The sequence below is a fragment of the Onychostoma macrolepis genome, chromosome 14, assembly GCF_012432095.1.
Source record: "Onychostoma macrolepis isolate SWU-2019 chromosome 14, ASM1243209v1, whole genome shotgun sequence".
Classification (NCBI taxonomy): Eukaryota; Metazoa; Chordata; class Actinopteri; order Cypriniformes; family Cyprinidae; genus Onychostoma; species Onychostoma macrolepis.
Genome location: NC_081168.1, coordinates 26,732,630 through 26,741,658, shown reverse-complemented (window position 1 = coordinate 26,741,658; position 9,029 = coordinate 26,732,630).

Genomic DNA, 9,029 nt, shown 5'->3' with positions numbered 1-9,029 from the left:
AAAGTGAAGTGTGTAATTTCAGTGCCTCTAGTGGCTCCAGACGGAGTTGCAAATGCCTGTTTTCCAACAGGTTTCCTGAACACTTCCCTATTTGTCATAGACCATTTTGAAATAAACTTTAATACATTATATAATTATCAATCTGAAAATGATGTTTTATAGTTCTAATCAATGACTAACAAGTCAAACGCTTTATATCGAACCATTTCTGCTTCAGTTGTTTCATTCAGAATGCTTGAATATGGTGCCTTTGTCTTATATTTAAGTACTTTCATGTTTTTAAATACATTTCTATAATGAAATTTATTTTTGCAAATGTTTTTGAATGCCTATGGAGAAAATGAATGGGAAAATAACAGTGGGTGCTCATTGTGGAGCTCTATTACTTTTCATAAGGACCTATTTGAAAACAGGTAAGACATCCGTCACCTCGCTGATCTGAGAGCTGTCGTTCTAGGCTGTCAAAAGCTTACAGAACACCCATTGTTGGCTTTTTATGGCTTGTTATGAATACTGAGAGGATGAATTATCATTAGTGCAAAAATGAATGTGTCACAAACATTATGAACCATTTCCAGACCCTTCAAACTCACTCTTTATCTCCGGCCCACAGAGACCCTCACAGCCTGTCAGCAATCTTCATTTGGATCCCCCAAGATGCCTTGCACTGGGAATACTTTGACGGAATACAGTTTGCATAATTACCCTCCGATTTTGAATATTCAAGTGCTCAGGGGTCCCTGTTTGTCTCTAGCTCATTAGAATTTAGAGGGCAGGCAAAAATAAAATATCTGAGTGCACATACAAGAGCCTGATCCGGCAAAGATGACACACGGCATCTGCTGAGAGCCTAGGAAACTTGTTCGGGTTCTGTTCTTGCTGATCTTTGCAGCTTTACGACCTGGGCCGAGTGAGAGAAAAAAAAAACAACCCTGAGCGCGTGCGTACTTGGCAAGCATCACGCACATCTTGTGATAACACTCGTTTGCGTACACAATTAGTTTGAAAGAGACGTATCTAGAGCAGTAGGGAGCCTCTGTGTGCAAGGTGAATCTGCTTTGCAAATGCTGCACTGAGGGAGATTTAAAAAAAAAAAAAAGCAATGTGTGCCAAACAATTCCACTCATCTTCCACACGCTGCTCATGTCTCTCATTATATTTCCATTGAGGGCCACCTAAACACATTCAGATGTTCTGTTTAGTAAAACGCAATCCTCAGCACAATAACAGGTGAGAAACAGCAAATAGGTACTCTCAATAAAAGCATTTGTTAGGAAGAAAATGGAAAACGTACATGAAATAAAGGTGTGAATTACACATAGCGTGTAAAATAGTTAATGCAATGGTAGAACTCAGTCTGTGGAAAACAACTAGAAACTGGTGCAGGGGATATGAGCATTCAAGTGAAAGTTGATATTCAAAATTTATTTTGCATATTTAAGAACCCACACAAAAATAGGAGGTTATACAATTTTCAGTGTTACATGATCTTAGGATTCCATTCTAATATGTTAGTGTTTGGTACACTAAGTTTTTGTTGTTATTATTAGTTGAAAATGGTTGCGCTGCCTAATGAAGTGTGTAATTGTCTTTTTTCAGGATTATTTGATGAACAGAACATTTGTAGAATTTCATATATAGTAGTAGTATATATGTTTATTGAGGAAAAAGTCATAGTTAATAGTTAAGTTATGATTGTTATGTAGTTAATTGTGAGAACTGGTCTCCAAATTAAATCGTAACCATATTCTGGACCACATCAGACACATTAATTCAAGCATGTACTCCAGTCTCTTCTGAAAATTTGACATGGTTTTACTGCAGTAACACTAACTGTATAATAATATTAAGATGGAAACTGATTCAAACAAAATACATTAATAGACTTCAAAAAAAAAAAACTACTTCATTTTTATGTACTGTTTATAAATGACTGCCATTTTTTATTAATATAATTTTTTGTTTTATTTAAACCATAGAAATGGAAATGGGAAGGAGTCACGGCAATGAGGAGACATCCAACTGCATCATTCATTCCTAACATTAATTATATTTTGTATCGTTTTATTTTGGCAATTTTGGCATTGACTGAGTGCACTGAGTGCTGAGTGTATGAAAATATGCACACTGAGAGGAATGTTTTGGGTTTAATACAAGTTCTGCAGACATAATTTGTAGCATGCTCTCAATTACCATGAAAAAAATAATAATTATAATCTTGCCTGCAGAGAAACGTACACACACAAATAAATCATTTGTAAACTAGTAGTTTTAATTGTAGTCTGTACATTGTTAAAACAGCAATATGCACAACATGATCATTTTAGGAACAATTAGTATTAATGCACTTAATACTTAATAAATGTTTAATAAAAGCTATTGCCTTTAATTTAATATTTTCCATGATCTAATCTATAATGAAAACTATTTACACCTGATAACCATTTACAACTCTTTTACAACTAGTTTAAATACCGTACATCAGTTAGGTATGGCTAGGATAATAAATCATTATATATGAGCTTATTAACCATTTATATTTTGTTAAATATGTGATAATGAATGAATAACTCATTTGTACATAGCATAATGATGTATTAATGTGATGTATTAATGTAGAGACAACAGTATGTCAACTAATTATAACTAGTTTATAAACTATACAATAGATTGCAAATGCTTTGTTACTGTATACTGATTATAAAGTGTTAGCAAAATTTTGTGCAAATTCTACCTTGTTAATTTCTCACTACAGAAATGACCAAACTATCGTACGGAAGCTATGATATGTTCGGTAGTATAACAGTTCATATTGTACTAAAAAACGTCACAACATCCAGTCAGTTTGTCTCAGTGTTTTAGAAAGGTTATTCTGCTACACTGTGCTTCTGTTGTGTCAGCATAAGCAACCGCTTGTGGCAGAAGGGATATGCCAACCCTCCGATGGCACAAGTGACTCATCACTTTAGTTTCTTCTTGATTACACTAATGATGTATGTGAATCACTTTAACTGTATTAGTATCGCTTCTATATTCATGTCAAACAATGACATATAATATGTAATGCTTTGCAACAAGAAGCCATTCACACAATGTCTCCAATTCAGAGCGGAGTGGATCAGTGATGGTCACATGATTGCATGTGTGGGGGAAAAAAACACACACCCATGCCACTGCCGCATATAAAGACGTTCTTTGGCATGCTGTGCGAGCAATTCACACTCACAAGATACTCAAGAGGAAGTGCAGCCTCAATCCAATGCCATTCATCATTATTTCCTGTGCCCTTTCTAAAAATCCACCGTGTAAACGTCACATCCAGACATCTACACCTGTGATAAGGCCACTTCCTCTATGCATCATTTATGCTTTCCACCAAGACATCACAATGCTTTCTTGAACAAAACACACAAATTAGAATATTAGAATATTTTGAATTTAAAGCAGCGTTTAAATAATCACCAAATGTTAATTTAGTGGTAAATCTTGACATTATGATTACATTTAGTAACTTTAGTTAATGCATTAAGGATCATGAATGAATCAGGTTGGAAACAGGTAAGATTTCTTTAATAGTACTAATAAACTAAATATGTTTTAAATAACCAAATCACATCAACAATTCACTTTTTTTTTTTTCAGTCTCCTACACTTTAATTGAATATTACTCGTTCCAACGCAAGCCACTTTTTAAATTTTTATTGACATTTTTAATTAATAAATTTAATTGATTTCAAAATAAACAGATTTATGCTGATTTTAAGCAATTTGAACAATGTTGGAAATATAATTACCATTAATTTATGAACTGTATGACTGATAAATATGCATAATATTAAATTAATGGTTATATATATATTTTGCATCATGAAGTCTATATTTAAAAGGAATAAATGCATTTGCTAAGGTATCACCATCATGAGGCGCAATGACACATGTATCATTTGATCAAGTTCATGAAGTTGCTCTAAAGAGATATTTAATTTAAAAACACAGAGGGCTTATTCTATTCTAGCAATACATATTTTAGTATGGTTTTTATATAAAATATACACAGAATTTGGCAGCAACCCATCTTAACTCACCAAAAGATTTGCCCCTTACACTGCTACTGAAAAATTGAGAAGTATCAATAATCATTTTGGAATATGTCCCTGTTGACTCCTAAAATGAATCACAAAGCCATAAGAGTCCCACCTCTACTGTCCATATTGTCAACAAGCTATCAAAGCTTTCTGCTGAGCACAAATTTAAAATGAAGACCATTAATACAACTACACTGGATGCAAGCTCAGTGAGGGAGGGGGAGAAAAGGAAAAAGGGCTCATTTATTTAAAAGAGTTGCCATGGGGAATGACAGCCATGATTAATGTGGGGGTTGATTATGCAACCAATTGACTATAATTCATACCCAAAGAAACAGAGGCCAGTCAGCTGCCAGAAGGGCTAAGGGTATTAATACAGATTTTATTTATTTATTTATTGCATTTACATGACACCCTTTTTAAATAAATAAATAAAATTAAAACCTTTGTATGCGTTTTTGCCATTTATTTACACAAAATCAACATTTTGTGTGTCTGTAAACACAAAGATTTGAAAATGCCTTTCAACATTCAAGTTTTTGAAAACAATACCATTATCATCCCTGTGTAAACTACAAAAACATGGATTTTTGGAATCAGTGACGTCATGCACATGCGTGTTACAAGTTCAGCCTATAATTATGTGCACAGGTGTGCAGTGCTTCTTTAAAAATGTGGAATCACCAACCACTGGCCTGGCATGCACAATACAGTCATTTTTGCGGAGCTGTGTGAATGGGTTTTTAGTTTTGACAACATTGTACACAAAACTGTACAAATGAAAAGCCTTTTGTTTATGGTATATTGTTCCAACATAGAATCCATGTCCCATATAACAATTAACATTGTTTTTGTATTCTTAAGACTTTTTGACAAATAAACACATTTCAATTTAAATTTAATTTAAATGAAATGTCATGTTTTGTGAGATTCACGATAAGCTGGCATCCATCTAGTACCCTTTCTGGGCTTTGCTATTATTATTTTCTGTGATGGACCAAAAAGATAGGGCCTGCAGTCCCGAGGCTCTCACATTTATCAGATGTGAGCTTCAGGGTATCCACAGAGGAAATGCACTGTAGTGAGTCTGGCTGTAAGTCAAGGGGACTACAAATGTCATGGATGAGCATGCCTTTTTTCTATATCGCGGCTTTGAAAAGGACGATTTGATTTATTTACACCTGTCACTTCAATACACAATGTAGGGGTTCTCTAAAGACTGGAGTATGCACTGAAAAAAAATTGTGAAGTGCATTGTAAAAAGGTGATCTCTTCATGACAGGACGGGTGAAGGATGTAAATAAATAGATAAATATGAATCACTCTTTAAAAATCAGTTATTAATTATTGATACACAATTACACAATTGATGAAAAAATGATTAAAAACAAAAAAGCTAAGTGAATGACATGTAAGTGACAAATGAGTGATTTACAGAAATTTCACTGTACAAAAAGTCCTACTGAATCAAAATTGTTCCAGCAGCAGGTGCTAAATGATCTAAACAATGCCTTCAATATATATAATGATGTGTTATTATAAAACAGCTAAACATAATTTATTTAACAGTTTTGTTCCTCAAAACACATTGAGAATTACACAGTTAATTTAAGATGATCAATATGACAGAGAGATTGTTATGATTAATATGCCTTTAAATGGAATTCATCTTCCCTCAATCAAATACCGGAATCAGCATGAGATGTTCTTCTGAATATCAAGAGACAACTTCTTGCAGTTTTTTTTTTTTTTTTTTCTTTTTCTTTTTACACCGCTCTATTCATGGGAAGTTTGTGGGAATTATCTAAATAAATTGAATGAGCTGTATTCGTGAGATGTATATTTGTGCATAATAGATGGAGTTTTGAAAGACAGCATCACCAAGTGATATCAAGAGACTGTTGAACCGCTAGTAAAGCAGGCTATGTGCAGTTAACACATGCAGATGCAGTACAAAGCTGACAGTTTCTGTTCTTAACACCAACAGCAGGGCTTTGAACGGATCATTTTAAATGGAACATGAAATTGTTTAACAGCTGTCTTGATTGTATCAATGGTTTGGTTCCAACTATGCAATTAAATGTTTGAATGGAACACTGCATTGAATGTTTAAATAAAAAAGGAAACGAACCTTACACTCCAGTTACTTTGCTGAAAGGCATTATCTAATATTCATGACCACAGAAAAAGACCTCAACATGAATGCAAAATTGTTATAGATTTAGGGTGCAATTAATACCTTCCAGTCATTATAAATAATAGGAATCTTGACAATACCAACAAAAACACGTCCTAGCAACATTATGGCCATACTAGTTATAGCTTGGGTTTCCAAATGCTTTGAGATCCACTTTCCTGCAGAGTTCAGCTCCAACTCTAATCAAACACACCTGAACAAGCTAATCAAGGTCTTCAGGATTAGAAAGTTACACGCAGGTGAGTTTGATCAAGGTTGGAGCTAAACATTGCAAGAAAGCTGAGAACGCCTGAGGTATAGTATATCAGCTCTTGACGTCTGTACAAATGAATTAATTGTATGCAAATACAATATAGCAAGCAAGAGCCATCTGCAAACAAATTATAACAAGATTCCCTTCAAGTTCAAACAGGTGTAAGACTCTCCTCAAGCAGAGTAACCACAGGTGTTGTTCATGTATTGTTTTGTCATGTCAAACCTCACAAATGCTATCTCACATTCGCTTTTGTTAACACTATCGGTTAGGTTTAGTGTAGGTGGTATGTTAATTTTGGTTACACTTTATTTTAAGGTGTCCTTGTTACAGTGTAATTATACCTTTAAGTACTGAGTGATATTAATTAACTACATGTACTTACTATACTGTTAAGGTTTGGCTTAGGGTTACTTGCATGTAATTATACATAATTTATTGTTATTATAATAGTAAGTACATGTAACACGTATAACAAGGACACCTCAAAATAAAGTGTCAACTTATTTTTAAATGTGATACAGCATTAACCTTTAAAAGCATTCACCAGAGATTTCATTTCCAAACTGCCGCAATACGCTCAATAACTAACGTAATAAAACATTACCAGATTTAAGTTTAGTAAAGAAGCAATGTAAAATCATGCTGCAGAAATTGTCGCAACAGACATGTTTTTCCAGTGAGCATGGGTTGCAGGTATTACATGCTACTGCATGTACTAAGAAGCGTGGCCAATTCTATAACACCAAAAAAGGAGGACACTTTGGAAACTGAAGCAACAATGAGGACAATTAAAAATAACTCTAAATTAGAGATAAAAATGAACTTGCTTTCATTAAAGAGTGATATTTACTTCCTTCAACTGATTTCCAGGGCTTTTTTCTTCTTTTTTTTTTACCTTTATAATGGCAAAGATGTCACCTTTAATGTAAATTTCATAAATCTACGTATTAAATGTGATTTGAATAATAAGACACTATGAGGCTGGTACCAGTCAAATGAAATTTATATCACCAAAACACATCTTGGTGCAGAAGCTGCATCTGAAGTGCATTTAGATGTAATACGCAAGCTTCACATGCTATCGGAATTATTGTAAATATGAGTTTCCTAGTCAGAAATTGGACATAAACAGCTTCTCTAGATGTGTTTACAACTGGCAAACTCAGAGATAAGTTTCTGAGTTGGGTGATCCATAAACTTTAAATATGGAGGAGGAGAGAAACATACAGTAACCATTTAATGCATATCGTATGTATTGAACACAGTGAACATAACATTTATTTGACCAAAATTTAGGATTCGTCAGCCAGCTGAATATCTAGATAAAGCTGTGAATGTTTATATGGTTACTAATCAATTCGAACACTTTATTTGAAACCTGTTGGATATTGACTAAATATCTTCTAATCTATACCTTTTGGCTTTAATAAGAAACAGACAAGAATGAACAGGCTGTCCACCATGATTTATGTTCTTTCCAACAACAAAGCACTTGAACACAACAAACTTGTAACTTCAGAGGTGGGAAGTAGGAAGTTTCCAATAACACGTGAAGGCAGCATTAGAGATGCCACAAATGCATTTACACTGCAATGAGTTTAACGATTTAAATATAAAATAGATTGAATATAGAACAATGAAATTATACTTTAAATATGCAACTAAATCAGTAAACTAAGCAAATCATTGACAGCCTATACTGTTTTAATCAAAACAGCTGACTCATTCAGATATGAAGCAAGTGACTTGCTGATTTCGGAACTGCGTACTAGTATTCTACTCCTACTATTTTGGCAATGAAAAAAAAAGCTAAAAAAATAGTATGAGTAGTATACTAGTTCACAGTTTTGAATATAGCAACTGCAACTCAATTCTTTCAAAAACACAGCCATTCAGGAACAAAATACAACTTTGTAGATCGGAGACAAAATATTGCTACAGAGTCTAAAATGCATGTCAAATAATATTCATCTGAATATAACATTAACATTTTGTATTTATTTATTATACACCACTGTATAAAGTATAAGATAGTAATTTTAAAAGAAGGACAAATGAGCATCCGGCTCAAGCCTGCATGACATGGTAGACAGACATGGTATTTCAAAACCGGACTGTCCTACCTAAAACTAGACGGATAGCCACCCTAAATATAACCTCACACTTTATCTTTAGGTTAGGCCTTCAGCAGGAATAGCAGCCACACACTGTTAAACTTCTCACATTGCCCAGATGAAAGTGTTTCCTTCGCATGTAAATTGTTAATGTGAGGCTGATTATACAACCTCGTGAACAACGGACAAATAGAAACCAGCAGAAATCCTGGCTTTGTTACATCGATGTAGAGCAGAATGACATGCTCTGGGAGTCTGGGGCACCTGAGCTTCCAGTGTGTCTCTATTTCTTTGTCTTATTAATTTACATCCGACTGAATTGGGAGGATGAATTTGTATTCCACGAGTAGGTAATTCTCCTTCCATAGGGAAATCAC